The following is a 12,616-nucleotide window of genomic DNA, read 5'->3' on the forward strand; positions in this document are numbered from 1 at the left end:
GCATTCAAAATGCTTGTGAATTTTCGAGTTGCCCAGTGAGTGTCAACAAAACACGTAAATCCTCTGCTCCAACGCATGAGACGTAACGACTGCTGCAATTTGTTTTTGCGTCGTGTGTCAGTATTCTTTGATAGTCTGTTACGAGCTTAGCACGATAAGTTTGTAGACAGCATCCAGGCGACGTTTTATTAGTTGCAGCGATTGCACAACAGTAAAGGACATGAGCCAATGTATAGTTGTGCATCGTGGAAGGTTTGCTAACGTCCTGTGAGCCCGGGTAGCTCAGCCGGTAGAGCATTAGGCTTTTAACCTAAGGGTCCAGGGTTCAAATCCCTGTCTGGGCGGAAATTTTAATGCTTTGGTAGTGATTCGTCTAGTAGCGGCGGAAACACTACGGAAGAGAATGTAACTACGCCGTTTCCTGCCACCACAGTGCTTTAAACGGTGGCAGTTGCATGTGACGGGAGAGGATTGCGCTCCGCGCAGTCGTGGCCGAGTGGTTGCGGCGAGCGGACGTGTGTTGGGCTCGTGCCTGCTGCTGCCTTCGTGTGCTGCAGGCGGTGTCTTCGTCGTGTGTTTGGTGCTGCGCCTCGCAGCGTTCTCTCTTCTCTTCTAGTTCCTGTAAGTTTATTGACGCATTATTATGAACCGTGCTAACTCCGTACAGTGTGTTTTTGATAGGAACGCGGCTAGGCCGTCGCCTTTTGATGTACACGAATGGGTATTTTCGGAATTGCGTATTCCCGAATCTGATTTGGTCGGCATCCAGCTTGATTTTATTCAAAACTCTGTCTTTTTGAAACTTCCGAACGAGGATTTTGTCGATAAGCTAGTTACCGAAAGTGGTGGCGTTAAGAAATTCAAGCACGTGGACGGTGCTTTGTCTGACGTGTTGATACTGCCGGCAGGCTTCGGCATTCGAAGTGTGAAGGTTTATAATGTTCCTTTTGAGTGCCCAAATGAGGCCATTGCTCGTAAACTTGGCGAATTTGGCACCGTTCTTAGTGTGGAGAATGATGTGTGGCCTGCAGGTTTTAGGTATCGGGTTCTGAGTGGTGTTCGGACAGTACGTGTAGATTTAAAGAAACATATCCCGTCGTATCTGATCATTGCTGGCACGCGAGCTTTCCTCAGCTATAGTGGGCAGCCGCAGACGTGTTCTGTGTGTGGCAAAACAGATCATTTACGACAAACCTGCACTTTACGCAGGCCGGCGCAGCTACCGCGCGAAGCTGTTGTCAACACCACGTATGCAGGCGCGTTGGTTGGACCCCCCTCGCTCGCCCCGACCGACCGACAGGCTTCCGCCGCTCCTGCGGCTGTGGCTCCTGTGTCCGATGTTGTGACTCAGCCGACAGTTGTCGTGCCCCCGGTTGTGTCGGAACAAAGTTTACCTGCCGAACGCACCCCTCGCGAAGTCAGTATCGCTGATTTGTCAGCCGTCAGTGTTCCGGATGTGCCTGTTAGGGAGTTTTCTGAAATGTTGGTCGAGTCCCCTCCTGTGTCCGATAATGTGACTCTGCCGACAGTTGTCGTGCCCCCGGTTGTGTCGGAACAAAGTTTATCTACCGAACAGACCCCTCGCGAAGTCGGTCTTGCTGATTTGTCAGCTGTCAGTGTCCCGACCGTGCCTGTTGGGGAGTCTTCTGAAATGTTGGTCGAGTCGCCCCGGCCGATTACCGTCCCCGCCCCGCCGACAGACAAGCGGAAATTGCCGACACAACCCGGCCTGTCCACTTCTGGTGAGGCGGATGCTAGCAGCGCTGAAAGCGAGGTGTCTCAAGTTTCCACCCAGTCCGCCCCTACCGATCCCAAACCGAAGCGTAGGCGGTCTAAGAAACGTTCGAAAACGGCGCCCACTGAGGGCGACGGCGTTTCCTTCGAACAGGCCGTTGAGGGATTAACGGACTCCTTGGTTCAAGAGCGTCGCGAAGCACCTTTCGTGCACGGTCCGCCTGTGTCAGTGCCCCCCGCCCCCGCTTCCCGGGCCGTCCCGGACGCCGTACCTTCTCCTGCGGACACCATGCAGTGGTCTGAGGATGTGGAGGAAGATCATTTCTTCTAGTTCCGCTTAAGTTACAGAGTCCATCCTGACGCGTGCATTCCACCAGTTACGCGTCCTCACACTTAATGTTAATCAAATCCGCAGTGTCCGTAAAATTGACGCCCTTTTACATTTTTTGCAATCTGCTCGTTGTGATGTGGTTTTCCTTCAAGAACTTACAGCTGACGTTGTCCCGCACCTTACTGCCTATAATGTTATTCTTAATATTGATCCGGAAACGACCATTGGTACGGCTATTTTAATCGCGCCCGGTTTAGAGTATAAACACGTAGAAATTTTACCAAATGGACGAGGGTTGGCATGTGTCATCTGCGACATATTTTTTGTTAACGTGTACGCCCCCTCTGGAACTCACAACAAACGTCTGAGGGATACTTTTTTCAATCATGATTTATGTCAGTTCTTCCATCGAAACCACCGACGGATCATCTTAGGCGGTGATTTTAATTGTGTCTTGCGTGTTGCCGACCAGGAACCGACGGCACATAAGTGTCTAGCACTGCAAACTTTAGTTGACACTTTTAAACTTGAGGACACGTGGCTTCGTTTTAGTCCGACTGCTACAGGTTTTACTTATTTTTATCCTACTGGGCATAGTAGGTTGGATAGAATTTATGTCTCGTCGGACCTTACTGCACAAATCTTGCAGGCCGAAGTTGCCCCCGTCGTTTTTTCGGATCATTGTGGTTATTTGTGTGCTTTTAATGTCCCGTCTGTTCGCCCGGACCGTACGCGATCCTATTGGAAATTCAATGTTAGTGTTTTGGATGACGTCAGTCTTGTCGAACAGGTACATTTGTTGTGGCGCCAACTTCTTCAGAGCCGCCCACAGGCGTGTTCTACTGTCGCGTGGTGGCTCCGTCACGCTAAACCGGCTCTTCGTACTTTGCTCATAAATTACTGTCGTGACAAGGCCCATTGGGACATGATGACGGTTAATTTTTATCGCGATTGTTTACAGGATTTAATTACTCGGGTTACCGACCGCCCTGACCTCCTTCCCATGTTACGGAAAATTAAAACGCAGATTTTAAACCATCTGCATCGGAAGGCGCAGGGCTCTGTTGTCCGTAGCAGGCCTTTCGATCCCTCTTTGGAAGAACCACTATCATTGTATCATTTACGACGAGCCCGACTGCGGCGTGAAAAACTTTTATTCACGGACTGGATAACGCGTGACGGTCATAGAACTTCGGATCGTCGGGTGATTAAGGACGAAATTTACGATCACTACTCTAAACTCTTTCAATCTCAACCTTTGCATGACGCCTCCTTGCAGATGTTTTTACACGACCTGCCTTCAATTTTAACGCGTCAGGATAGACTTCTTTTAAATGAGCGTTTTACAGCTGCTGATGTTTCTGCCGCCGTTAAGGCTAGCCCGAAGGGAAAGGCACCTGGCATTGACGGAATTCCTGTGGAATTTTATGTGAAATTTTCCGCTCTTTTAACTGATACTTTCGTTGCCATTGTTAATGAAATACATAATGGTCTCGATGTGCCGGAAGACTTTTTAGAGGGGCTCATCGTCCTCATCCCGAAGACCACTGGCATCCAAAGTGCGGTGACTTTACGGCCGATTACTCTATTAAACGCCGATTATAAAATCATAGCACGCTGCTTTTCACACCGTTTGCGGCCGGCGTTGAAGACCGTCATTAGTCCTTCTCAATCGTGTGCAGTACCTGGACGGAATATATTTGATGCCGTCCTGGCGTATCGAGAATGTATCGCTTCTGCCTCGTCACGTCGTGGCGGCCGGGCTGCGATACTTTCCATTGATTTTCATAATGCATTCGATCGAATTAGTCACGACTACTTGCGGCGGGTCATGTATAAGTTTGGATTTGGTTTAAAATTCACGCATGTGATATCTAACCTTCTGAAATCGGCCACTTCCCGAATCCTTTTTCATGGCCAGGCCGGTGATGTCCTCAGGATGAACAGATCCGTCCGCCAAGGGTGCCCGCTTTCCATGGGCTTATTCGTTTTAGCGCTGGATCCTCTACTCCGTAAACTAACGAATGTTTGCCACGGTGTCCCGTTTGGTACGGGTTCGCTTGTCTGTCGGGCGTATGCGGATGACTTGGGAGTTTTTATCCAAAGTCCCGACGATATTGATTCGCTCCGTCTCATTCTTCACCAATTTGAATCGGCATCGGGTGCGGTTGTGAACCCCCGTAAGTCCATCTTGCTGCCGCTTACTGCGACCATGAGGGCTGTCCGTCGTGATTGGTATACCGTCAAGTTACGACATAAGATTCTCGGGATCCAGATGACGGCAAATGTACAACAAATGGCAGTGCTAAACTGGCGCGCGGTCTTATATTCTGTTCGAGCGGCGACTCAGGCTGCCGCCAAACGAAATTTGTCTTTGCTGGATAGAGTTTCGGTTGTTAATACCCAGATGTTGGCCAAGGCCTGGTACCTGGCTCAAGTTTTGCCGGTGCCGAAGGAGATCGAACGGGCCATCAAGCATGCTGTTTCTTGGCTGGTCTGGCGAGGCGAAATCTTTAAGGTCGCCTACAATATTTGCACGCTCCCGCCGGACAGGGGCGGCATCGGTCTGGTTGATTTTCCTTCCAAGTGTGCTGCCCTTTTGCTCCACCGAACTAACTGTGTAATAGCCCATGCGGGGCTTGGCCCCACGTCGGTACTCTTCGACCTTTACCGCCCTGCTTCTCTCCGCGCGCCTGTCTCTATCCAGGCTATCCCGTACAAATTGAATTTCGTTCGCCAGTACTTCCTCCACACTAGCTATCTGATAGGTGACGATCGGCGCAGGGGTAACGTCAGCGCGATCGCAGAGGCCCTCCGCGGAACTCCGCCGACTAACAAATGGGAGTTGAGGCTGCCGCAATACGATTGGCGGACGGTGTGGTCCAACATTTCCAGTAAATTGTTGACATCAGATGTTCGGGACACTTGGTATAAAGTTGTGAATCGCACCGTTGCCACGAATGCGAAACTCCACGCAATCAATCTCCTCCCGAGTGGCATCTGTGGGCGGTGCGCGGCTGAGGACACGATCGAACACCGTTTTGTGTGCCCCCAGTTTCACGAGGTATGGGCTGCCACCCGTGAGATGTTGGCGTTGATTAATAGGACTACCCCAAGTGCCATACAACCTTCGTATATCCTGGTTCCCGACTGGCGGCCGTATCCTGCCACCAAGAGAAACGCTACCGTGTGGATCGCCGCGCATGCAGCACATGCGATTTTCTCTCTCCGCCTCATGGATCGCTTGCAGTTTTTGACGTATCTTTGGGACTACTATGGACGGGAGCAACGAAATCCGCAGTGTGTTTCCAATTATGCCCGATTTTTAGATGTCCCTCTACGGACCGCCTTTACCAAATTACATATTTCTCTCCTGCCATGATTATGTACTTCCCATTCCACTGTTTCCTCTGGCGGAATGTGTGGAATGATATATTGTTCTAATTTTCTTGATGTATGACAGTTCATTTGTCTCACCGGCTCGACTTATCTTCCGCCATTTGGGCGGTTGTCCTTAGGATTGCCATATTGGCTCTTCTCTCCTGGATTGACGCTTGTTCCCTATTGCTGACCTTTACTTCATTTTTTGTGACTATTGCAGGACTGTCATTAACTTGTCCCTAAACTGTGTGACGGTGCTCAAAGATAATTTGCGTTGAAACGGTTGCCTCTTGGGCACGGAAATCAAACTTATCGAGAAGACGAAATATGTTTGTTGCTGCCGGAATTGCGTACACTTCCCCATTCCCGTGCGCCAGACATATTTGGCACGTTTAGTGTGGTTATTTGTTTGTGTTTTTCATTTCTATTTTATTTTGAGAGTCTCTATTTTTTGCCTTTCTATGGTAGCGGTGGGCCTCCGCTGCCTACTTGTGGTCATTGTCCTCCTAGAATGGTTTTTTATTTTGTGTTTCGCGTTTTCGTTCTTCCTTCCTCATGTTCTTTCCACACCTTCAGAGGACGTTATTTTTTTTTCGCAACATCGTTTTGGACATGTTTCCGCTGGCCACGATGGATCTTTGTTCTCCTAAAGGAACTCCATTAAAAAAAAAAAAAAAAAAAAAAAAAAAGAAAAAAAAAGAAAAAAATAAAATTACATAAAAAAAAAGCAATACTCTGTTACACAATAATACAGAGTACAACACACCACTCTTTCCGTTATTCCCCGTTTCTCGGGTTGGGACGGTGAGGGAGACACTGTGGCCAGGCCTCGGATTGCGACCCCTGCCCCCTTTGCCTCCACCGCCGCCCTGGCCTGATCTTGCAAGAAGGTATGTTTGGTTTAACAAAAAAAAAAAAAAAAAGAGTGGTTAAGGCGTTTCTTTAAAAAAAAAAAAAAAGTGGCCGAGTGGTTAAATCTAAAAAAAAAAAAAAAAAAGAGTGGTTAAGGCGTCTGACTAATAAAAAAAAAAAAAAAGTGGTTAAGTAAAAAAAAAAAAAAGAGTGGTTAAGGCGTAAAAAAAAATAAAAAAAAAAAAGAGTGGTTAAGGCGTAAAAAAAAAAAAAAAAAAAAAAAAAAAAAAAAAAAAAAAAAAAAAAGAGTCCTACCGGCTGTGTGCGATTTTGCGTAAAGAAGAGCAAATATTTTCACACGCATGAACGCGGGTGCAAGCCAATGACGCCACTCTCAACAAGACGAAAATTTAAGAATACAGAGTTCCGCGACGGCCGCTGCTTCCTGTGGTTACCGGTTCACCAAACACTGACGCTGGGACTGCAGAAAGCCGTCGCAGGCCCACGAGTGCGCTCCCGTCATTTTCTCGCGCCGACGCCGAGTTTGTGAGTACACACATGTGCTTGGAAGTTTTGGACAGAGCGAACATTCATTTCTTTTTAAGAATCGTAATTCAGTCATTCGAGTGCGGCAAAAGCAATGGTGCAGCGTTTCTTTTCTTAAGATCTCGCAGCTACTTGCAAGTATGTCCACCGCTTAAGACGACAGAAAACTAGCGTCAGCGGTGCGTCAGTGGGAAGTCGGTGAAGTCGCCATTGGAGCCATAAGCCAGTAATTACGACATGTGAATCACTCGCTCATCACGCAGCTGTACGATAGCTCAGTCGGTAGAGCGTTAGGTTTTCAACCAAAGGGTGTTGGGTCCAAGCCTCTGCCTGGGCGAAAATTAATACACTTTCGTAACGGCTAATGTGCTGGCCATGGAAACACTAGAGAAAAGAGTGAGGCCAAGCCGCTTTCTGCCATCGGATTGCTTCTCAAGGTGGCACTTTCACTTGTCGGAAGACGCTTTTGCCACCGGCAGTCGTGGCCGAGTGGTTAAGGCGTCTGACTTGAAATCAGATTCCCTCTGGGAGCGCAGGTTCGAGTCCTGCCGACTGCGAAAATTTTCTCGCTCACAGAAGATGGACGTTCAGCTGCATCCTAGCGGTTGCGTCACTACTAAACACGTGGGTCGCCAGCAATGTGCAGTGTTCTTGGCTACAGGGTGCAGCGCTAAAGTCGCGCCCAGAAGCCACAGCTCATCTCCTCGTCTCGCAGCCGTCCACCAGGTGTCAGTGCAAGTGTCGCCTCTCTGGGCAGTGCAGATGTGTCCATTTTAGCTTGCAGACGATGACGTGCAGCAATTTATGAGCTAGCGCAAGTCAAATGTTTTACCGTGTGTATCTGCTAGATACTGCCTCTCACACGGTGGAGAGGCTCACTCCTTCTTGTGTCTCGTTCTCTGCACACGAGTTGCACGTGGCATCGATATAGCACCGGTTTTCTAGCGTCAGCGAAGTCAATATTACATGAATCGAGTCGACGTGTTTGCTTGTTACGATGATTGAAGCAGAAGAAATGTGTGTGGTGCTTCACTGCATCTGCTGCTCGCCTTTCAGCGTCCCTGTGTCTTATCAGACGAAGACGACTGTGAAATTGGCGACGAGGCAGAGGTTAACGAAGACGTACAAAACAGAGACGTTCCACGTCAGCCGAAATAGCTCAGTTGGGAGAGCGTTAGACTGAAGATCTAAAGGTCCCTGGTTCGATCCCGGGTTTCGGCATGCATTCGTTTTGAAGCTGACGCCAATGGAATTGCTCTGAGTTTGTGATAATGTAACTACCGCCGAGAACAAAAGTGACTCCCTCCTGTAGCTGTTCTGGTTGTCTAGTGCATGCCATAAGAGGAACACAGTAGGCAACTGCCTGGGAAGCAAGAAAATAAAAAAAAAAATGTCCTACCGACTGCGTTCCCTTTTTTGTGTCAGGACGTGAAGAACGTCTCCAACGGAACTGTGAAATGAGCGAAAGCGTGGGAAACATTGCATTCAAAATGCTTGTGAATTTTCGAGTTGCCCAGTGAGTGTCAACAAAACACGTAAATCCTCTGCTCCAACGCATGAGACGTAACGACTGCTGCAATTTGTTTTTGCGTCGTGTGTCAGTATTCTTTGATAGTCTGTTACGAGCTTAGCACGATAAGTTTGTAGACAGCATCCAGGCGACGTTTTATTAGTTGCAGCGATTGCACAACAGTAAAGGACATGAGCCAATGTATAGTTGTGCATCGTGGAAGGTTTGCTAACGTCCTGTGAGCCCGGGTAGCTCAGCCGGTAGAGCATTAGGATTTTAACCTAAGGGTCCAGGGTTCAAATCCCTGTCTGGGCGGAAATTTTAATGCTTTGGTAGTGATTCGTCTAGTAGCGGCGGAAACACTACGGAAGAGAATGTAACTACGCCGTTTCCTGCCACCACAGTGCTTTAAACGGTGGCAGTTGCATGTGACGGGAGAGGATTGCGCTCCGCGCAGTCGTGGCCGAGTGGTTAAGGCGTCTGACTCGAAATCAGATTCCCTCTGGGAGCGTAGGTTCGAGTCCTACCGGCTGCGTGCGATTTTGCGTAAAGAAGAGCAAATATTTTCACACGCATGAACGCGGGTGCAAGCCAATGACGCCACTCTCAACAAGACGAAAATTTAAGAATACAGAGTTCCGCGACGGCCGCTGCTTCCTGTGGTTACCGGTTCACCACGCACTGACGCTGGGACTGCAGAAAGCCGTCGCAGGCCCACGAGTGCGCTCCCGTCATTTTCTCGCGCCGACGCCGAGTTTGTGAGTACACACATGTGCTTGGAAGTTTTGGACAGAGCGAACATTCATTTCTTTTTAAGAATCGTAATTCAGTCATTCGAGTGCGGCAAAAGCAATGGTGCAGCGTTTCTTTTCTTAAGATCTCGCAGCTACTTGCAAGTATGTCCACCGCTTAAGACGACAGAAAACTAGCGTCAGCGGTGCGTCAGTGGGAAGTCGGTGAAGTCGCCATTGGAGCCATAAGCCAGTAATTACGACATGTGAATCACTCGCTCATCACGCAGCTGTACGATAGCTCAGTCGGTAGAGCGTTAGGTTTTCAACCAAAGGGTGTTGGGTCCAAGCCTCTGCCTGGGCGAAAATTAATACACTTTCGTAACGGCTAATGTGCTGGCCATGGAAACACTAGAGAAAAGAGTGAGGCCAAGCCGCTTTCTGCCATCGGATTGCTTCTCAAGGTGGCACTTTCACTTGTCGGAAGACGCTTTTGCCACCGGCAGTCGTGGCCGAGTGGTTAAGGCGTCTGACTTGAAATCAGATTCCCTCTGGGAGCGCAGGTTCGAGTCCTGCCGACTGCGAAAATTTTCTCGCTCACAGAAGATGGACGTTCAGCTGCATCCTAGCGGTTGCGTCACTACTAAACACGTGGGTCGCCAGCAATGTGCAGTGTTCTTGGCTACAGGGTGCAGCGCTAAAGTCGCGCCCAGAAGCCACAGCTCATCTCCTCGTCTCGCAGCCGTCCACCAGGTGTCAGTGCAAGTGTCGCCTCTCTGGGCAGTGCAGATGTGTCCATTTTAGCTTGCAGACGATGACGTGCAGCAATTTATGAGCTAGCGCAAGTCAAATGTTTTACCGTGTGTATCTGCTAGATACTGCCTCTCACACGGTGGAGAGGCTCACTCCTTCTTGTGTCTCGTTCTCTGCACACGAGTTGCACGTGGCATCGATATAGCACCGGTTTTCTAGCGTCAGCGAAGTCAATATTACATGAATCGAGTCGACGTGTTTGCTTGTTACGATGATTGAAGCAGAAGAAATGTGTGTGGTGCTTCACTGCATCTGCTGCTCGCCTTTCAGCGTCCCTGTGTCTTATCAGACGAAGACGACTGTGAAATTGGCGACGAGGCAGAGGTTAACGAAGACGTACAAAACAGAGACGTTCCACGTCAGCCGAAATAGCTCAGTTGGGAGAGCGTTAGACTGAAGATCTAAAGGTCCCTGGTTCGATCCCGGGTTTCGGCATGCATTCGTTTTGAAGCTGACGCCAATGGAATTGCTCTGAGTTTGTGATAATGTAACTACCGCCGAGAACAAAAGTGACTCCCTCCTGTAGCTGTTCTGGTTGTCTAGTGCATGCCATAAGAGGAACACAGTAGGCAACTGCCTGGGAAGCAAGAAAATAAAAAAAAAAATGTCCTACCGACTGCGTTCCCTTTTTTGTGTCAGGACGTGAAGAACGTCTCCAACGGAACTGTGAAATGAGCGAAAGCGTGGGAAACATTGCATTCAAAATGCTTGTGAATTTTCGAGTTGCCCAGTGAGTGTCAACAAAACACGTAAATCCTCTGCTCCAACGCATGAGACGTAACGACTGCTGCAATTTGTTTTTGCGTCGTGTGTCAGTATTCTTTGATAGTCTGTTACGAGCTTAGCACGATAAGTTTGTAGACAGCATCCAGGCGACGTTTTATTAGTTGCAGCGATTGCACAACAGTAAAGGACATGAGCCAATGTATAGTTGTGCATCGTGGAAGGTTTGCTAACGTCCTGTGAGCCCGGGTAGCTCAGCCGGTAGAGCATTAGGCTTTTAACCTAAGGGTCCAGGGTTCAAATCCCTGTCTGGGCGGAAATTTTAATGCTTTGGTAGTGATTCGTCTAGTAGCGGCGGAAACACTACGGAAGAGAATGTAACTACGCCGTTTCCTGCCACCACAGTGCTTTAAACGGTGGCAGTTGCATGTGACGGGAGAGGATTGCGCTCCGCGCAGTCGTGGCCGAGTGGTTAAGGCGTCTGACTCGAAATCAGATTCCCTCTGGGAGCGTAGGTTCGAGTCCTACCGGCTGTGTGCGATTTTGCGTAAAGAAGAGCAAATATTTTCACACGCATGAACGCGGGTGCAAGCCAATGACGCCACTCTCAACAAGACGAAAATTTAAGAATACAGAGTTCCGCGACGGCCGCTGCTTCCTGTGGTTACCGGTTCACCACGCACTGACGCTGGGACTGCAGAAAGCCGTCGCAGGCCCACGAGTGCGCTCCCGTCATTTTCTCGCGCCGACGCCGAGTTTGTGAGTACACACATGTGCTTGGAAGTTTTGGACAGAGCGAACATTCATTTCTTTTTAAGAATCGTAATTCAGTCATTCGAGTGCGGCAAAAGCAATGGTGCAGCGTTTCTTTTCTTAAGATCTCGCAGCTACTTGCAAGTATGTCCACCGCTTAAGACGACAGAAAACTAGCGTCAGCGGTGCGTCAGTGGGAAGTCGGTGAAGTCGCCATTGGAGCCATAAGCCAGTAATTACGACATGTGAATCACTCGCTCATCACGCAGCTGTACGATAGCTCAGTCGGTAGAGCGTTAGGTTTTCAACCAAAGGGTGTTGGGTCCAAGCCTCTGCCTGGGCGAAAATTAATACACTTTCGTAACGGCTAATGTGCTGGCCATGGAAACACTAGAGAAAAGAGTGAGGCCAAGCCGCTTTCTGCCATCGGATTGCTTCTCAAGGTGGCACTTTCACTTGTCGGAAGACGCTTTTGCCACCGGCAGTCGTGGCCGAGTGGTTAAGGCGTCTGACTTGAAATCAGATTCCCTCTGGGAGCGCAGGTTCGAGTCCTGCCGACTGCGAAAATTTTCTCGCTCACAGAAGATGGACGTTCAGCTGCATCCTAGCGGTTGCGTCACTACTAAACACGTGGGTCGCCAGCAATGTGCAGTGTTCTTGGCTACAGGGTGCAGCGCTAAAGTCGCGCCCAGAAGCCACAGCTCATCTCCTCGTCTCGCAGCCGTCCACCAGGTGTCAGTGCAAGTGTCGCCTCTCTGGGCAGTGCAGATGTGTCCATTTTAGCTTGCAGACGATGACGTGCAGCAATTTATGAGCTAGCGCAAGTCAAATGTTTTACCGTGTGTATCTGCTAGATACTGCCTCTCACACGGTGGAGAGGCTCACTCCTTCTTGTGTCTCGTTCTCTGCACACGAGTTGCACGTGGCATCGATATAGCACCGGTTTTCTAGCGTCAGCGAAGTCAATATTACATGAATCGAGTCGACGTGTTTGCTTGTTACGATGATTGAAGCAGAAGAAATGTGTGTGGTGCTTCACTGCATCTGCTGCTCGCCTTTCAGCGTCCCTGTGTCTTATCAGACGAAGACGACTGTGAAATTGGCGACGAGGCAGAGGTTAACGAAGACGTACAAAACAGAGACGTTCCACGTCAGCCGAAATAGCTCAGTTGGGAGAGCGTTAGACTGAAGATCTAAAGGTCCCTGGTTCGATCCCGGGTTTCGGCATGCATTCGTTTTGAA

General features: G+C 49.2%; 11 non-coding genes across 11 annotated transcripts; all 11 read left to right on the forward strand.

The window, feature by feature from the left end:
• The first annotated feature begins 271 nt into the window (after nucleotides 1–271).
• Trnak-uuu (transfer RNA lysine (anticodon UUU)) lies at nucleotides 272–344 on the forward strand. Its single transcript has one exon. It is a non-coding gene; the product is annotated as a tRNA-Lys (tRNA).
• A 6,975-nt stretch (nucleotides 345–7,319) lies between these two features.
• Nucleotides 7,320–7,401, forward strand: Trnas-uga (transfer RNA serine (anticodon UGA)). The gene has a single exon. It is a non-coding gene; the product is annotated as a tRNA-Ser (tRNA).
• A 591-nt stretch (nucleotides 7,402–7,992) lies between these two features.
• On the forward strand, nucleotides 7,993–8,065 carry Trnaf-gaa (transfer RNA phenylalanine (anticodon GAA)). The gene has a single exon. It is a non-coding gene; the product is annotated as a tRNA-Phe (tRNA).
• A 531-nt stretch (nucleotides 8,066–8,596) lies between these two features.
• Nucleotides 8,597–8,669, forward strand: Trnak-uuu (transfer RNA lysine (anticodon UUU)). The gene has a single exon. It is a non-coding gene; the product is annotated as a tRNA-Lys (tRNA).
• A 138-nt stretch (nucleotides 8,670–8,807) lies between these two features.
• On the forward strand, nucleotides 8,808–8,889 carry Trnas-cga (transfer RNA serine (anticodon CGA)). The gene has a single exon. It is a non-coding gene; the product is annotated as a tRNA-Ser (tRNA).
• Nucleotides 8,890–9,587: 698 nt separating this feature from the next.
• Nucleotides 9,588–9,669, forward strand: Trnas-uga (transfer RNA serine (anticodon UGA)). Its single transcript has one exon. It is a non-coding gene; the product is annotated as a tRNA-Ser (tRNA).
• Nucleotides 9,670–10,260: 591 nt separating this feature from the next.
• Nucleotides 10,261–10,333, forward strand: Trnaf-gaa (transfer RNA phenylalanine (anticodon GAA)). The gene has a single exon. It is a non-coding gene; the product is annotated as a tRNA-Phe (tRNA).
• Nucleotides 10,334–10,864: 531 nt separating this feature from the next.
• Trnak-uuu (transfer RNA lysine (anticodon UUU)) lies at nucleotides 10,865–10,937 on the forward strand. The gene has a single exon. It is a non-coding gene; the product is annotated as a tRNA-Lys (tRNA).
• Nucleotides 10,938–11,075: 138 nt separating this feature from the next.
• Trnas-cga (transfer RNA serine (anticodon CGA)) lies at nucleotides 11,076–11,157 on the forward strand. The gene has a single exon. It is a non-coding gene; the product is annotated as a tRNA-Ser (tRNA).
• A 698-nt stretch (nucleotides 11,158–11,855) lies between these two features.
• Trnas-uga (transfer RNA serine (anticodon UGA)) lies at nucleotides 11,856–11,937 on the forward strand. Its single transcript has one exon. It is a non-coding gene; the product is annotated as a tRNA-Ser (tRNA).
• Nucleotides 11,938–12,528: 591 nt separating this feature from the next.
• Trnaf-gaa (transfer RNA phenylalanine (anticodon GAA)) lies at nucleotides 12,529–12,601 on the forward strand. Its single transcript has one exon. It is a non-coding gene; the product is annotated as a tRNA-Phe (tRNA).
• Nucleotides 12,602–12,616: the final 15 nt, after the last annotated feature.

Source organism: Schistocerca nitens, unplaced genomic scaffold (assembly GCF_023898315.1).
Source record: "Schistocerca nitens isolate TAMUIC-IGC-003100 unplaced genomic scaffold, iqSchNite1.1 HiC_scaffold_334, whole genome shotgun sequence".
In the NCBI taxonomy this organism is placed as follows: Eukaryota; Metazoa; Arthropoda; class Insecta; order Orthoptera; family Acrididae; genus Schistocerca; species Schistocerca nitens.